The sequence below is a fragment of the Opisthocomus hoazin genome, chromosome 15, assembly GCF_030867145.1.
Source record: "Opisthocomus hoazin isolate bOpiHoa1 chromosome 15, bOpiHoa1.hap1, whole genome shotgun sequence".
Lineage (NCBI taxonomy): Eukaryota > Metazoa > Chordata > Aves > Opisthocomiformes > Opisthocomidae > Opisthocomus > Opisthocomus hoazin.
In genome coordinates, this window is record NC_134428.1 from 24,039,990 (window position 1) to 24,057,255 (window position 17,266).

A 17,266-nucleotide genomic window follows, 5' to 3' on the forward strand; every position below is an offset into this window, starting at 1 on the left:
TTAGTGAGGGGCGACATGTTGGTGCTGCTAATTGTTTGGTGCCTCTTGATGAGCTGTGTCTCTTCGACTCTCATTACTATCGCTGAAATCAAGCAGGGTTATTGCTGATTTTCTTCTCTCTTCTTGAGATCATGAGTTGTGGGCACAGAACCTGCCTAGGTCCACATTAGAGAAGAGTACCAGCTCTGGGGATAGTCCTTCTTCTCACAAGATAGAACAGAATGAGACCACGCGAAACTACAGTCTGCCTAGGACCCAGCTCATACCTACACAGATGAGTCCAGTAAATCCCTGTGTAGCACCCAGTTGCAGAAGAAAGACTGTGAGATCATGTTTATTCTTTGAAGAGATCACAAACAGAACACAACTAGCAGCATTTGCATTTTCAGCTTTGTTTTGATGCAAAGAACATGCATCCAAGCATAAGGTTAGTCACCAAACCTTTCTGAGAGCTCCACAGGCAGAAGGAGGAACAAAGAAGCATGGGATCCGTTAAAAGCAAATGATGGGAGAAAAGCAGTCAGTTGTGGTATTAATAAAGCATTGCTTGCCTTCAAAGCTGGATTATTTCAACAGCTAATCAGCTTCAGACCATAAAGAGACTCCAGAGCAAGCCTGATTGATGAGTGAAATTCTACTAGCACTGTTGTAATGAGAAGGGATATCTGTAATCCTTTCTGTGGTGCTACCCTAAAACTTCGAGTGCAGAACAAGATGGGACAGAGAGCAAGTATGTGTCTGAGCAACGATTATCTCTGCAGACCTAAGAATCCTGTTTTTTGTATGATCTATGGTTTTTCAAATGCATGAGTAATCGTTCAAAGCAATCTCTGCCAGGCAAGACTAAATCTCAGGAATGGGTGCTGAATGGGGAGGTGCTTTTAAAATTCACGCTGAGTATCTGAATCTGTCAGTGCCTGTGTAGCTCAGAAATCCTGTCCACATGCCTACCTTAATGGCACCTGGCAGTATCTTCCCTAACTTCTACCATCCATAACTCAAGCATCTCATCTAAGCCAGCTAGCTAGAGGCTTCCACAGAAGCTAATGAAGATCAACATGTCCTGAAGGAGACCCAACCCACCAGTCTTGGACACCTTCTAGGGCCAAATTAATTACTCCATGGACCTACTTCTCTCTGCAAACACTCTGGAAGGAGCCTTGTGGATAGGCTTTAACCAGGCACCTCCAGCTGGTGAGATGAACCCACCCAGGGTACCATGGCTCTGCTAGACAAGTCCTAGTGATGCTGCCTCCTGGGACACGACTTCCCACCTGCACTGGAGGATGCTTTTCTACAGCAGGAAGCCAGTGAAGGTGGTTTGCAATAGGACATGGCTGATATTGAGAGGCATGGGCCACACTTCTGACTCTGGGATGCGGCAGAAGCGTGAGGCCAGGCGTGAGGGACTTGCAAATTCACTCTGTACAGCAGCTGCTTTCACTGCCTGGGAGTTGGAGCCTGGAGGCACAGGATTAGGAAAAATATGTTGTGGGCAAGAGGAGGGGCCAAAAACTTGGAGTCAAAGCAGTTTCCAAACTTTGCTTTTTCTATATCAGCAATAGCCTAATATATCTTTGTTGACTATATCTTCCTGGCAGCTTTTAATACCAATTTCTTCCTACTTGGAGTTTTTTTTTTATCATATTTGCATTTGAGTCACTTCTATGCTTCCCTTTATCATGTCTAAATTTCCTTCTGGATTTCACAGAACGGTAGCTATATTCAAACCAGAGGGGCACAAAAAAGAGTGCCAGGATGCACACGTGAGGCCAGTTGTCAATGGATTCAGGCTGATTTATTGCCCATTGCCAGATTTGAATGTTCAAAATTATGTTGAAAACACTTTACAGTGACACAGCCATGAAAGAGAAATCAGGGATGCTCTGCCAACTCTGTGTACCATCATCTATCATCAGTCTGATCCAGTCAATCATCTAGCTTAATTCACTTCCTTTATAAAGACAACTATTATTTTGAGGTCTAAATGCCACATCTGTATAAAATTGATACCCTTGTTTCAATGCTGGTCTGGCATTGATAAGCAATACTGGGAGGACTAGTATGCCAGGAGGACTGGCTTTTCCACTTGTTTTTCCAGGCCACACCATCATCTTCCATCAGATTGGCATGCGAATGAACTGTAAATAAATTAGATCAGTATATATAATATTTAGAGAAGGAGTGTCAGGCTGGAAGCCACTGCAAATGAAGCAGAAATACATATCAAGCTAGAAAGTGTTTTTCCAAACAGCCTGGTAGGAGATAATGCATACACATATTAATTAATTGTGACTGTAGGCACCAAGCTATAACACAAGTGCTGAAATAGCTCAAAGCATTCACAGTTACGATTCCTAGGGCACAGAGAATTCCCTCTTCACTGAAGTTTTGACAGGGAGGGAAGAGGAAGCATCTAATTTTATGCAAACGAGGACTCTGAAATATTTCACTAGTGTTTGTTGTTTCATTACTGAGGATATACAGCAGAGCATTTTCAAATCCAGACCTCTTCGAATCCAGATTTAAAATAGTCTTATTTCTTGCACGGTTATGGTTCCTGGGTACCTCACCAGGAAGCAGGACCCTTGTGCTCAGTGCTGTACAACCCCGAGCAGTGTGCTGCAGACACCACACTGCATGTTTGATCCATGGTGACCACAAAGAGGTTCAGGCGAGTGCTGGGTATTGAGTACATACAAGGCAAAGCAATCCTTTCCCTGAAAATGTTATGGTCTAAACAGAAAAGATAAAGAAGGAAGAATAGAAAAGGTGTCCCAAAGGGACAGTGAATTAGCAGAACCAGAAACAAAACTACATTCAAAATACACTTGCCCCTTAAAAACACAATTCCTCCACTCCTTCAGATATGTAAATCTCCATCCACAATGACAAGCAAAAGCTTACTTTACCTGACATTTGTAATAAGTATTTTGTTACATATTGTTGCCAAATGCTAGATCTGCTTGTAGAGGTGACAGATAAAAATGCCAACCATTTTCAAAGGACTGGATTTGCTCTTCCCGTCCAAAAGCCAAAAGCCAAGGTGCAAACAAATATCACCTGGATTTCTTGGCAACACTGAAGCTAGAACATGACATTCTTTATGGGACCCCATATGCTCAGCCATCCCGCAAAGTCCAAGATGAAGGCTCGTGTTTATTCCTTGGGGTTTGCTACAAGGGCTCCATTCCAGCTCCTCATGCAGTCACAGGAAGGACTCATAGGCACGCAGAAGGGAATTGCATCAGACCTTGCAAGGATAACACCGCCATCGTACTCCTGAAGAAGAAAAAACTATACAATAGTCTGCCAATGTTTTCCACCTGTTAATTATATCTTGACTAGCTTTGAGAGCTTGCCAGGTATGCATTAACCAACTAGTTGGGATTACCTTGAAATACTGTCTCTACATCCCTTTAGTTGCTGAAGGGAATAGCTAGAGAATGTAAAATACAAATTCAGTCTATTTAGCAAGTCTCTGGCAAGAGCTTAAGGGCGCCAATGGAAAGCAGAGCTCAGGGCAATGCACTAACTAGTTTTTGTAAGTGTATATTTATGGGTATTTTACATGCCCCTCTATAGCTACGCAGCATTCATTTTAACAGGATTCACCTCTTTTGGAAAATCTCCAAACATTGCACGCTGCCTTTACAAAGAGTCACCCATATTACCCTGTACGGTAAGTAATCACTTTGGCTTGAGGTCCTGCGATCAATCACAAAGCAGTGGGCGAACTGCACGGCCAGATGAGCATTTCTGAAGTAGGTGTTTCATTGCAGCTAAAGCACAGCTGTCTTGGTAGACGAAGTTTTTTCCCTCCCTCATTATCCCGAGTGGCCTCGCAAAGTCCTTTGCAGTCCCTGAATGCAAAGGCTGGGACGGACCGATTGTCTTCGGGCCCTTTCAGCGATCAAGGATGAGGAGCAGAGAACTTATAGATTTGCCACAGGAGTATTTGAAAGAGGTTATTATTGAGCTTCTGCCACCTTAAGACTTCTGGGGAAAGCCCTGTACAATAGGAGGGAGATGTTTGTGAGTGGCTGGAAAAGAAAAAGTACCAAATTCTTCTAGATCACAAAGCCCGGGGGAAATTAGCTAACAGGAACCAAGTGGCCTGTGTTTGGCAACCTGAAGGCATGACACAGCTACTTAATAACCAGAAAGTCAATGTGCCATGTGCAGAAAATGTCCATAGTGTAACAGAGACAGCTCTGACCTTTCTCAGCAGGTCAGCAGAGCTCCTCGATGCAAGGGCTTAATCAAGCCGTACATAACGGTGGCTGACAGAAGCTCATGATCCATACCCGGGATTCAGAGAAGACTCTCCTGCAAGGCACTTAGCACAGTTATCGCTCCCATTTGGCAAATGGTCAGGAATTACACTTGATTTGATGAGGTGCTGGGAGATAAATTTCCTGTCGCCTCTCAAGATAGATGTCGTTGTGCAGCAATCAGTGCCAGCGAGCAGATGCCGGGTGTGCTGCTAAGCCACCAGCTTCGTGAGCAGTGCCTTCATGAGCAGCACCGGCTCGGAGCTGAGCTGAAGGACATTCACTTGTTATTTTACCTGCTAATGTTCTGCTGCACAGGGGCTACCCCTGGCTTAGGGTCTCCACGGGAGCAGCCTGGCTTGTAGTCAACCTGCGTGGCCCATGCGAGGTCTGCAGGGACAGGGTCTTGGGAGCTGCTCCCTCTGTTTAACCCCAGGAAAACTAATGAAATTCACTGTGTTGGAATGAAATCTTGCAGAGAGATTTTTATTTCATCGGTTTTATCCCAGTATTTCCTGTAGACAGATGAATGCTTGATGTCATAGGAATACACTCTGTTTACATGATCCAAAAAACCACCTCACATGCTAGTAAAAGACCTAAGTTCCCATATCATTTCCCTTCTGTCCCAAGATAGCTTACCCAGCATCCCACACTTGGGACCAGCATTTTCGGCTTTTAACCTTTGGCACCTCAGCCACAATGTCGTGCAGACCTTTCTATCGTGATGCTTTCAGGATACAATATTTCTTGAGGAATATCCTGCCTATTACTTCTATACATTGTCCTTTGTGCATTAATTCATGTAATTCCACTAGAACAATTTTCAAAAGTCCAAAAGGCAGTGCGGCTATTACTGAATTTAATGGAAATAGATTGTTCTAGTATTCTTTGTTCTATAGTAAAAATTTTGAATGATGGTAATTACTGAAAAACCTGCATTGCACAGTTGATATTCAGCTTTTCCATCACGAGACTCCCCTTTGTCTTGCTGTCTCTGTCAGCATTGCTGAGTACACCATCTTCTTCCATAGCATCCACTCTTTTGTGTTGTTACTTATTGAATTAGACATCCTGAAGGAAGAGTGCTGCGTCAGATGAACCCAGGATGCTGGGTGAGTGCTGGGATGGATGTCATGCTCGCTAAGATGACTAAATCATCTTGTCGGGGAACATTAGGGAAAAAAGTTGAAGTCCTTTCTTAGGGAATGCAGGATGCTTTGTAATGCACTTCTGCAGGGCCAAAACTCCTTGTGTGTGTGTCTTTGCGCTTTCAGTTTGCACTTTCCTACAAGTCCACGTGCCCTGTGGATCCCAGGGGGATTGCAAGGTGCAGGCTGGAGGCACAGCAGGGCTGGATGTTTGCACAAGTGATTAAACCCCAGCACTGAGACAGAAAGACTTAGTTCTGTCGCGATTGAGCTGATCTAATATTTCATTGCTGCCAAGGGAAGTTCTAGCATCTTCCTCCTGTGCCTGCCCTGGTGATCCTGAGACCTTTCACTGAGCTGCTTCAGCTCACTAAACCGGCATAAAATTCCACAGGCTTTTCCAGTGAAGGGTCTGGTCTGTAGCAGAAGCCTGTAGGCAGCCCGGGGGGAAGAGCGTGGGGACAGAGGGAGCACCAGAACTGCCCCTTTCAACAGCAGTGAGCCCTGAGGTCCCTTTGACAGCACATTTCAGCCAAACTCCAGTTGCAGCCAGCCCCATGAAACCAGCTCAGTGATCTAGAAGCCTTTAAATGGACGTCAGTGGCCATGTACAATATCCTTAGCGTGCCCACTGCTAAGTCACATTTGTGCACTTGTACATGCAGTAGGGTTTTCCCTGCTAGTAATCTAAGGTGGTAATTTGCATATGATGTTGGTTATGTCTTTAAAATATAATGAGGGTAATAAAAGCAAAACTCTTGCCTGGAATTTTAAGTGAATAGTTATCTGTCTCTCCTGTAACTTGCATGTGCTTTCCTCATTTGGGCAGAATGAAATCTACACCGTTTTAGGAATCTCCAGATGTAAATAGATCAGATCATTTATTTCCCAGCAACTGACAGTTCTTTCTCCCCCACCCCAGTGACAAGCAGTGATTTGTAGTAGGGATTACACTCTGCTCCTTGGAAATGGTGGCGAACAACATGATGTTGTGTTATTGCCCTCCTGCAATAATGCGAGGACATGTCTAAATTGATTTCTGCTCACTCCCATTTGGGAAAGTGCTTGAGCCAATCCTGCAGAAGCCAGCAAAGCCGTCTGACTGCAGACTGACATGTTCCCACTAAAAGAATTTATACTGTAGACAGGAACGCATTTTGCTAATGGAGATTATCCTCGAAAATGAGTAAAATTGTAGTATATCTGAGTGTGGTCCAGCATGTACAGCCATCACTGACTGAGCTGTTTGGGGGAATTCATGCATCATACGCCTCTTCAAAGTACTTCACCTGGTTACCTCTCTTAGCAGTGGTGTATTGCTCTTCATTTGTGAAGAGAATTAGATCTGTGCGAGAGGTGTGCCAGAGACAAATTGGAGACTGTACTGTCTGGCCAGGCATCACCATCCAGCCATCATCAGACAGCAAAATAGTGCAGAGCGTCTAACGAATGAAAACAGCTGACCAAAACTCAGTTCTCCAGTTTCACAGGCAGAGGAGGGCATGTCCCCCAGTACCGTCCCCTGTTGTGGTGCCTCTCCCTTGCTATCACACAGCTCTCGGTAACCCTCTAACTGCCCCCAGTCCTGCCCCTGTCATACAGCCCGATGCTGGCATTCCCGGAGCCCTAAGAGCCCTGGCAGCCCTGGTTTTGGACATGTGCTCCACAGCAAGCAGGAGGCTGCAGCAGCATTGAAAAGGGTCTGGAGGAGGTGGGGGTTTGATGCCTTCCCCAGGTGCTCACAAGGAACTGGCTCAGCCAAGGGAGATGTAAAAACAGGCGGCTGACGGGGAATCCTTGTATCGTGGGATCGTTGCAATGCATCCTTCATAGCAGAAGACAGAAGCCTGCTAGAAGGACTGACGGACAGGAAAGCCAGCTGCTGGCTGCTTCTCCAGAGGAGGCAGTCTGTTAAAATCCAGCAGAGTAAAGACGGAGAGGACACAAGTTAACAACAGTTAAAACAGGCCAGGTCAGGCAGCCTGGCCTCTCTCTACGACAGAGCCTTGGATCTGAGGCCAGCGCGCAGCTGAGCAGGCGCAGCTCCAGCCGCCAAACAGCCAAGCAAAGCCATGGCAAAGCGTGCACTGGCCAAGGGGCTGCGGTACGTCTGCGAGAGCAGTTGGAACTGGAGCACAGGAGCTGGCAGGGAGCTCACCCACACCCACGGCAGTGTGACGGGAAAGAGGGGAGCACAGAGCCTCCATTCCTGCTTCGCCTGCTGGAGAAGAGTCAAAAGAAGCCGTGCATCTGAGCAATGGGCCAGGAGAGAGCATCGTCCTGCAGGCTGGGCACAGCCGTGAGGGAGAGGAGAGGAGAGGAGAGGAGAGGAGAGGAGAGGAGAGGAGAGGAGAGGAGGGGAGGGGAGGGGAGGGGAGGGGAGGGGAGGGGAGGGGAGGGGAGGGGAGGGGAGGGGAGGGGAGGGGAGGGGAGGGGAGAGGAGAGGAGAGGAGAGGAGAGGAGAGGAGAGGAGAGGAGAGGAGAGGAGAGGAGAGGAGAGGAGAGGAGAGGAGAGGAGAGGAGAGGAGAGGAGAGGAGAGGAGAGGAGAGGAGAGGAGAGGAGAGGAGAGGAGAGGAGAGGAGAGGAGAGGAGAGGAGAGGAGAGGAGGGTGGAAACCAGCTGTTTGAGAGCCGCTTGCAAGGGATTTGATGGGAGAAGCCCTCTGAGAAGAGACACTGGAGGGTCAGCGTGGCTGTGCACGACTGGCCAGCCAGCTAGAGCCACAGAATTGCTGGAAATGGTTGTCTCTGAGATCATCTGAGCTTAGATACGTGGTGTGCCCATGCGTTATTATTCAGCATGTGACATGAATAGGCACAAAAGACACAGGAAGGGAGGAGGAAGAGGAGCAGACATGGTTTAAAGCTACCTCTGCTCCCTCTCCTGAGCTGTTGAGTTCCTAGACCTGCCACAGAAATGCTTATGACACCACTTCCTGCAAATCCGTGGGGTATTTCTGTGCTCTCAGTTGCTGCAACACGCGGGCTCTGGGCCTCAGCTGGATCAATGAACGCGTGTTTCGGTTTTAGCAGCTTGCAGTGGACAACACTGGCAAGATCAGAAACAGAGGAGTATGTAACAACCTGATGTGCTGCCTCTCCTCTCCAAGCACTAAGCCTGGGACCAGTACTAATGCGTGTGAACCAGCCACAGCAGACCTAGTTTTCATAGATTTCATGAAATTCCTGTGCCCAGCACCAAACAGCACTACGTTAGTCCCAGGCACTGACACAGCACCACACAGCAAAATCCAAGAATGTCTTACAGTGGGACCAAAGGAAAGAAAACAAAAGCTGAACAAGCCTTCATTTCCCATCCTCCCCTCCCAAGAAAAGCAAACAAAAGACTTTATCTGACATTAAATTAATAGTTTTTAAAAGAACAGATTGAGGGACTATTTATGTTTAATTATCCAGCTTAGAGGAAGAAAACAGCAGAGACAAGTTGCTAATGATGCAATCTATATGTTTCAGCATTCACTGGGTGCTTTGGGGGTACAGTGAGTATCTCTGTGCTTCTTTTGCAATGAGTCTCTCTTCTTGCATCTGTCCCATCTTGCAAGGTTTCATTCTGCACTTCTCACGGCAGGGGACTTGTTGATTACTCTCCTCTAATTGAGTTTGGGTAATGGAAGTCACTAAAAATCTCTTTCATGTCACGCGTTGTCACATATCTCATTAAACCATTAGATTTGTTCTAGACCCCTTAGAAAAGAGGCTAGGAAAAAAAAAAAAGAACAAAAAAAGAACAATGTGCTAATATTTTTCAAATGTTTCCAGAGAAACTGCACAGTGTAATTACAGCTGCTTTTGCATTATTTAACCTGCCTACACACCCTTGGGGCTTCAAAGAGGGAAAGTCAGACAAGATCCCAAAGAGTTGTTTTGTGACACACACTTGTGTGTGGGATCAGGCTACGGAAGGGGCCAGAGATTTAAAAAATATTCACAAATGCAAGTTTTTCTGGGTTAGTTTAAGGTCACCTGGGTATAAGACAGTGTCGACACCAAACTCAGACCAGACTGGGGCTACTCCAAAGGGATGTTATATCTAGCCATCCCCTTCCCAATTTACTGTTTTCTTTCACTAGCTCCCCTTTTTCAGCACATTTTACATCTTTCTGTGCTTCCATCTCTCTTGTAATAATACTATTTACCAGAGAAACTGCTATAGCAAGCGGAGGAACCCCCTCTTTTTAAGGAGATAAAGATACTACGTCTCCCTACCAACTTTGTGCCTACAGCCCATCACAGCCAGCCCACCAAGGCATTCACCACCGCTCAGACCTGTGCTGTCACCTGGCTGGAGAACGGCACAGCGGGTGCCCGTGTCTAGACAGCAACCTGCTTGGGTTGCAGGTACAGGCGCAGGCTGGAGCAGGGCAGCTTAGTGCTAAAAGTGGCGCTTGTCGCTCTTTGCACATCCAAAACTGCTGTAAAATTATTTGCAGCTGAGATGATGGCAGAGACCTGCATCCTAAATCTTTTCTGAGCCTAGCTTTGCCGGGTGCAAAGTAGGGATGTAAGACTCACTGCTCACCAGAAAAGGTTTTGAACAAGCTTACGGCCTTTGCTTTGAAAAGATCGCGTTCAGGGGTGTGTTGTGCCGACCTGCTGTGACGGACTCCAGAGACAGGACAGTGTTAATGCATGGTAATGCTCCTTCTGGTACACAGTACCCCAGCAGGTAGAAACAGGAGCATGAATATTTGAAATTTAACTTTCCCTAATATCACCCCATTTACTTTATGTCAGACTGTGTTTATCTTCCACTGCTCACATTTAAATGTCAGAGTATCAGCATGTCTAAATTCCTCTTTTCACAGATGGAAACTGTCGATTTTTAAACACAAAAGGCACCCGGGAATGTGATATACATATTACCCTGGCACAGCATTTAACCTTTAAAGCCTGTTCTTTAAGAACGTGTTTTAGGATAAAGCCAATCACTTCAATAAAATGATAATTTACTGTTCTATAGCTCCTGGATCTTGAAGAAGCCGTAAGTGCTTTGCAAAGGATAAAAGCCACAGAGATCAGGCTCTAAATAATATTAATTAATGTGCAAGATAATGGAGGACTAAAAGTTTATGCTTCCCATGCACCTCGTGGTCTTCCTGGCACCAGCACTGCAAGACGGTAACGTGGAGGAGGGCTCAGGCAGAGGCTGGGAGGTTGGCTCCCTGCACTCCCACTTTGCTCCATGACAGATCAGACCTCTTGGGGTCTGCAGTGTGGATGTGGGTGCTGTGGAGCCAGCACCCAGCCGTGCGAACCCAGAGGTGCTCCTGAGGTGCCGGCACCATGCTGCCCACTGGAAGGCCCCACGGAGCCGAGCAAGGACACCAAGAACACAGCAAAGTAACACCTAGCAGTGCTTCACAGACACATTTGGTAGTGGTCAGGATTATTCAAGCCCTCCACAATTTTAGGCTGTGATTTCATGAAATGCTTTTAAAATTAAAATTCAGAGACACTTGCAGGAATTTGGGCACCTACCTTCAACTCTCAGGACTGCCGCTCCGTGCACCTACAGCGTGTCGTCTCTCTCCTTGGAGTCTTTCAGCCTGGAAGAGCCAAAAGAAGCTCCAAGTCAGACTCCAACCAGTGCAAGAACTGAACTTTACGTCCTGTTTTCAGGATGCTTCTGTATTTTTTGGACCTCAGCTAGAGATGTGACAATTGAAAAAATGAAATAAGGCTCAGTAAATGAGCAGATATTTCAAAAAATCAGAGTCCGCTTTGGTCATTTTGTGAAAGACAAAAGAAATTTTGCTGTTTGTGGCCCAAAATTTTGTCTGCCTTTTGGGTGACAATAGCTGGGTATTAAAACAGGTGGATTTGAAGGCAAATTTTACAACAGGAGTAGGGAGACAAGGGAGCTCAGGGACATTATTTTAAAAGACAAAATGTGCTTTAGCTGAATATTCTCTCCTTGGCTCTTCACTTCACAGGGTTTGGGACATAAAAGCAGCACTTGCCACTTTGGTGTGTCATGGGGCAAAGCTAGATATCACATAAGCAAGAATAGCCATAGGGGAGGAATATTTTTCCACGTATTTTTGACCCTCAATACACTCCAGTGGGCTTGGATCCTTCCTTCCCAAGAAGCAAGTTCCAGGGATGCTTTTCTACCACAATCACACCAAAAATCTCTGAGCTTTTAAAAGCCAACACTCACAGGAACAAGTTTTCACTGGTTTGGACATCAGGTAGAAATCTATACTGATTCCTTTAATTTGGGTACTACCTCCCTTTCTCCTTTAGAAAAATATGCCTTTCTATTTCATGGAGGGAAAATCTCTCTCTTGTTCTCACTTATGGAGCCCTGGAGATACCTGCACCAATTACCATGTTATTAGCTCTTTTAAAGGACAAAAACAAATGGGCAATTGAGGTTTGATTGCATTCCAGAACGGTCTTTTTTCCTCTGTTTATTTTTGTCAGCTCTGTCTAGGTAATATATTCCAGGAAAGGAGACAGCGGTGCTGTCTGGGGGCAAGTTTAGCTTAGATGGGTCCGCACAGGCTTTTTGCCTCAGCCCTACGGATACCCTGTGGAGTTCCACGCTCCCTGCCGCAGCTGCCCGACTTGCCCTCGCTTTCATCTCTGCCAAATTCATTGCAAAGCTGGATTGAGAAAATGCAGTTTAGCAAAAGGTGGGAAAAGGGTTGCTCACATGCAGGAGTGGAAACCAGGCCAGGGATCAATCCCAAGTTCTTTGCATTATGTTGGGCAAATTGCTCCCGAGTCTCTCTCAGCACCGCGGCTCCTATCCTGACCGCTCCTCTGCACCCATCGACCTCAGCCAGCCCAAGGCAAGTGTGTCGCATCCCCCTGAGCTGCTTTTATAGTGGGATCTGAACTTTTACATGGAGCAGAGAGAGGCTGAGTCTAGCAAGGCTCATGCAAACAAGCAGGCATTAAAGGTAGGACTGGCACGATTCATCCCTTAGAGATAGGTATGCTAATCCAGCACGCTGCCTTTTCCACTGAGCCCTGAAAAGCATTCCCATAACCGTTCATTGATGTCTGTGTGGCACAAGTGACTGCTCAATTAAATCACAATGAAATGGTTGTTTGACACCCTTCATTAGAACAAAGCTACTTGGCAGGAAAAGGTGAAGCATGGGTAAAACAGTTTACTAATTGCATTACATTTCATCCTCCAGCACTGTAACCTCCCCCTTCTAATTACAATAATTCTGAGCTAGAGGTTTCGTGGGATGAATGGGACGAGTCGTAGAGAGTATAACACTGCTGAGGCGGCAGTAACTTTGTTGTGGTGGCAACAGGAGAAGGGCTGGGTGGGACCCATGCCCAGGATGGCACGGCGTCACTGAAACGCGGCTGTCAGCACAAGCGCAGAGCTCTGCCTGCACGCAGCTGCGGCGGTCAGATGCTATGTAAGCTGATTTGCTATGTAATTTTATGGACCGTCTTTAAAATATGGCTGTTGGGCAGTGATAAGCCTACAACTTTATCTGCAAAAGAGAGTTGTTATTTATCTAGATTGATTGGATTATAAAGTCAGGACCTTTAATTAAAGAGTACCGTAATCCAAAATCAAAATAATACAAGCTGATGCCCAGCACATGGAGTGGGTCTTCCTTAAAGCAGCTGGGCTCTGTCTGCTACCGAAAGTCCATTCATGCTGTTAACAGCTTCTGTCCCACTCCATGTGCCGACTGGATTTTTAATAAAATCTATGATATTGAATTCACCGGCTCACATTTGTGCATGCTCAGCAGACGGCTTTATGAAGAGGCGATAGCAGCTATTCCACAACCTCCAAGCATCCCGTTGGAAGTCACCCCAAAAAGGTGGTTTGCCCCCCTCGAAGTGCTTTAATGTGCGGTGCAGTGGGAGCGGTGCCTTTTAGTGTCCCAGCAATGGCTTGTCTGAAGGGTGCAACTTAAAAGAGCAAAATCGACTGCTGCCCATCGGGAGTGCTCCAGCCGGGCGCAGAGCTGTCTGCCGGCAGCTCACGCTCTCTCCCAACACCGACAAATTTCACAGGAGGAGAATTGCAAATCCTTGACCCCCTCTGAGCCTCACACTGGGATTTGAATGCTGGACTGCTAGTGTTCACTGCAAAGCAAACCACTGCCTTGCTTTTAAAATGAAGAATATAACGTATTTTTTTACTTCTCTTTTTTGAGCAGCTGGAATATTTTAGCCAGTTTCTTTCTTCTTTTTTTTAATTTAAATGTTACAGAGGAAATTTCAAGCTGATTAGTTAGAGTCTGGTAAAGTAATAAGGTGACTGAGAATAGTGTATGAAAGCAGAATTCCCAAATCTGCCGCACTTGGGTGGCTGCCGAAACGCTCCGAGGTCCCAGCACGGGCGGGAGCTTCGCAGTGCCCTTGGCTGAGCTGGCAGGAAAAGGTCAGGGACTTCGCTGCGGAGGCGAGCAGCAATTCAGGCTGAGGTCACCACAAGAAGTTTTCATTTCCCCCGAGCACTGAGCAATGCAAAAAACCAGCAGCAAGTGCTTACAAAGCCCAGCTGATCCTGGTGGAACAAACAAAGCCCCAAACCTCTTTTGCAAGATGAAGGCATCTTGCAGCCAGGGACTGCAGATGAGCCTGCCGCTTTCTTTGTCAGGTTGCAATCCTTCCCTCTCCTCCCTTTCTGTTTCTGTATTTCAGTTCTCCCCTCCCCAGCCCTAAGATTTGCTTGCTTTTCCTTCACTTCTTTTTGTAGGTCCAGGCTCAGACAGGGAGTGTGCTGCCTTCCAGATGCTAAAATGGATTACTGGATTAACTCCTCCGCTGGCTGTTTGGCCTTGCAGAGGCTGGAGGTCAGGGAAGTTATTAATTCACACACCTCTCCGTTTGCTCATTGGGAAGGGGCTGGAGCTATTGACTTAGCGGATTCACTGGGATCTTGCAGCCATACTAAAGCATGCATTTCTGCAGGCAGTAAATCAGTATACATCTTCTGATGTCTCTTGTTATCAAATGAAAAAGAAATGTATGCCATATTATAGGCATGTACATGCACCAAGGGAAAAAATGCCGTGTGTGTGAGTTGCTCCAGCCTTTCCAGCAGCAGGGCCCCTGGGGAGGCAGGTGGCAGTCCCGATGCCCGCCTGGGTGCTGGCTGCACCCTCGGTGCTGGCAGCCGCTCCCTGCCACCTCCCGTGCAACGGTGACGAGCCAGAAGGGAGGTGTAGAGCCTGTGACCATGGTAAACACAACAACAGCACACTGGGTAACTGGGAAGCCAGCTGGCTAGGCGCAGGGGGCAAAGTATTAAAGGTTTTGAGCAACAGTGATGGTGCTAAGACAATCCAAGCAGAAAAGCCTGGCTATGCTAGCTTGGAAAAAATTTGGTTTCCTAAGCCCCTGCAATCGGCAGCATGGCCATGCAGCGCAGCAGCCACCTTCAGCCCTCGTGTGCTCCCCAGGACTCTGAAACGGCCCGTGAGCATGTGTGTGTCCCAAGCTGTGGTGAGCCACCTGATCGAGCTCTGCAAGGAGATACAGCCAAGCAGCAAAGATGGTTACTCCCAGCAGTGCAAAGGGCCAGTATTTCCCTGCAAGTTTCATACGCCTCAGAAATTACGCACAGAGGAAGTCTTTGCTGGTACATCACGTCAGTAAAGGGAACATGAACACAGTGATGATTTCTTCCACATCCAGATGAACCGGTGCCCGGCCATCATCGGCCTTTGCTGGGCATCAGCAGCCTTTAACCTGCTCCAGCACGATGAGATGCACCAGGTCCAGCCCTGGTTTAAGGAGTCATCTGGAGCTGCGCTGGTTTGCGGCTGACCAGTAAGCGGGGGCACACGGAGGGGGCACAGCCACTTCCTCCCACGGCAAGTGGGACCATGACATGGCAGAGCAGTGCAAGCAGCAAACCCTTCCCTGGGGAAGTTCAAATAACAAGAAAACCTTTGAATCACATGGGTGATGACAGCTTGATTACAACTGACTAGTGCTGGCAAAGCACAAAAGCTATGCAGTTTTACATCGCATTTCCTCCTCTAGAAGAGAGGAGTAATATACCCTCTCAAATGTGTCTTTGTGCAATAAAATTCTTCAACATTTTGAACTTATGCCATTGCTAGGAAACACAAATAACTATCTTCTCATAGCTGCAAATAGGCATATTCTTGTGGAAGGCGATTTTTTTGAAGATGAATTAGTTTCAGATGTAGCCCATTGGCTTTCAAGTAGCTGGGATGGACAACATTCCCTGGAGACAATAGAATGAGTTTCTGCGCATCTGGAATTCGGCTTTAACATGATCTTTATTCTGCAAGGAAGATGGATTCTATTGCTGTACAATCCAGAGCGTAAGAGCTGATCTATTCTTATAAGCATACGAATAAAGAAGCCTCACCTATGGCAGCTTCTGGCCTCTCGAAGGCGAAACATGCAGCAGATAAAGGTCCAGACACCTTTGGATGAAATCAGTGGCTTTCTGATTTCTACTCCTGCTATGAAGAATAGTGATCTGATGGAAGTTTGATGCCTTGGAGATGTGAGTGCCCACAGATGCAGAGATGGCAGGAGGATGAGCTGGGACAGGCAGCCCCAGAGCCCGAGCACTCACCAGCCTGCACAGCGAGCCCAGCCTTCAAAGGAGAGCCAGGCTTTTTGCACGAGCAGGATTTAACTGCAGTGTTTTCTGTTTCCATTGGGCCAGAAATTGTACGTGACCTCACTGACTGAGAAGTGCTTTGGTTTCAGTAAATTAACATCTATATTGGCTGTTCATCTGGTCTTGAAATGCAAATTCCTATTAGTAAAATTTACCATCATATGCTTTGTTAACAATAAAAATAGGGATTTTTGACTCGTTTTCTGTCCTCGGTCTAGACAGATTGTTAAATATCATTTTTTATTTTTATATTTCTAGTATTACTTATGTGGCAACGTGAATCAACTGGCTATAAATAAATTAAGATGTAAATCAGAAGTGTAATTCTAACCATTAGAGGCATGAGGCTCAGGAACAGCCTTTTAATGTGACTAATGAAGCAACAATCTAACTAGTTTGAAGATGGAAGTTGACAAATATAAAAGAGTTATGTGACATACTTGCACAGGGAGCATCCTGGGAGTGTCCTTTCGAGCTGGTGTCGCTTTGTAATCAAGAAATACACGCTTTGTGTAGTATGTTCAGGGAAGCCACTTGTTATGGCTTTTTTTAAGGGAATTTTTCACAAGAGCATAAGAAATATCCCATGCAGGGGAGCAATGCTCAGTCTAGCCTAGGGCTCTGGCAAAGCAAATGGGTTTGAGGCACTGGTAATCTCCTAGGAGAAAAAGTGATATATTTTTTTGTGGGCTTTTGTCCTGCTGTGCTTCTTCCTGAGACACCTAAAACTGAGACATCTCCTGAGAACTAGAGCTTTAGGGTTTGGCTGAGCATGGACAAAGTCTGGATAATATGGGCTGACTTGGGCATCCTTCAAAAATCTATTTGTCTATTAGTAATCCTCAGGCAATGGGTTTTGGCCACAGAGCTAATCCCTAATAAGAATTTCAGGTTGCAAACTGAGTTGGTACATCCCTACATGGCTTCCCCTCTCAGTGTTATTTGTCAGCACAGAACTTTTTCTTGAGACAGATACTGAAGTGTAGAAGGAAGTGACAACATTTTGGATTTCTGATCAAATTTTTGAAAGCTTTACTTTGCCTACGAACATCCAGAGGCTACGGACTGATTATAGCCAGGAGCACAACACGTGAAGATGTCTGCATCTCTCAGATACCTCCTGACCTCTCCACGAAGCATGGAGGGTGTTGTAGAAAAGCAGCCTCTCCTTCTGGAACTGTTGGTAGGGACAGTGCCAGAAGGAGGAAGTAACAGCTCGTTAGCAA

The 17,266-nt window shown here is 46.3% G+C and overlaps 1 long non-coding RNA gene across 2 annotated transcripts in view; it reads right to left on the reverse strand.

Annotated features, from left to right (window-relative positions):
* Window positions 1-10,996, reverse strand: part of LOC142363240 (uncharacterized) — a 28,541-nt gene extending 17,545 nt beyond the window's left edge. For both annotated transcript variants that reach the window (XR_012765610.1, XR_012765609.1), the window contains exon 1: window positions 10,925-10,996. This is a non-coding gene — a long non-coding RNA (uncharacterized LOC142363240). The remainder of the gene's footprint in view (window positions 1-10,924) is intronic.
* Window positions 10,997-17,266: the final 6,270 nt, after the last annotated feature.